This window comes from Stegastes partitus, unplaced genomic scaffold (genome assembly GCF_000690725.1).
Source record: "Stegastes partitus isolate 25-593 unplaced genomic scaffold, Stegastes_partitus-1.0.2 Scaffold2737, whole genome shotgun sequence".
Taxonomy (NCBI): domain Eukaryota; kingdom Metazoa; phylum Chordata; class Actinopteri; family Pomacentridae; genus Stegastes; species Stegastes partitus.
In genome coordinates, this window is record NW_007580468.1 from 1,500 (window position 1) to 2,591 (window position 1,092).

Sequence of the window (1,092 nt, forward strand, 5' to 3'; positions counted from 1 at the left end):
AACTTGCAGTCACGTGTTTAGCAAGAAGTGGGTCATTTAGAAGTGAGTCCACAGTGAAGGAAACTGTCCAGGAAGTTCCTGGTACTCAGACAGATAATTCCGATAGCGTTGTTCAGCTGCATTTTACTGGAATCTAAAATATTTTAAATTTATGGAATCATATGGAAAGAAAAGACACATTGAGCTGATTAGGACCAGCCTTTTATATGACCAGCCACCGTATAAAACTCACAAGCCTCCACTGTTCCAACACAACACCCTGACTGGTTGTGCTAACAGCATGTTCTGCAATTCCTCAAGGTAAAAATAATAATTAAAAAAAACAACACAATATTTATTATTTTTGGGTAATTCTTTTCTCCTATTTCACATATAACACACACACAATAATAATAATAATAATAATAATAATAATAATAATAATAATAATAATGTTTGGGCTCAACAAAAGCAATGATGCTTCAATCTTTATGAACTTTGAATGAAATTATGTCCAACCAACAAACAGCTCTGAGTTATGGGAATCAGCTTTTCTTCTGCAATAAAAACTTTTAGTTAATTACCATTTAATGATTGGTGGTAAGTTGATTATTATTATTTTTTATTTTATTTTTTAAAGCTGTTTAAACTAGTGTATTCATGCATCGTAAAATGTATTTTTTTCTCTACTATAATAATAAACACTAATTTTTAAGATCTCAAAAAAAAAGAGTAACTTGCTTCTGCAGCTTTTTAAAATGTCTTTGTTCATGTCGTAGCCGTTTTTATTTCTAGTTGTTTGTTTTTTGTGAAATGTTCGACTGCAACTGCGTATTTCAACATGTCAAAATAATGTTTGCAAATTAAAAGATTTATCTAAATCAGTAAAAACATATAATCATAATAATATTAATTCATTGTGCAAAAATGTGTCTGCATGGATGGAACTTAGATTCAACATATTTCATTTCAGGGTTGTTGTTTAACTTTTATCTTATTGTTTACAGCTTCTCCAGCCAATCTTGTTGCTGCAGTACACATGTCCACAAGTTGACTTTTTTTTAACTCATATGACATATGTTTCTCTCCTTCTTGTTTTTTTTTTTTTTTTTT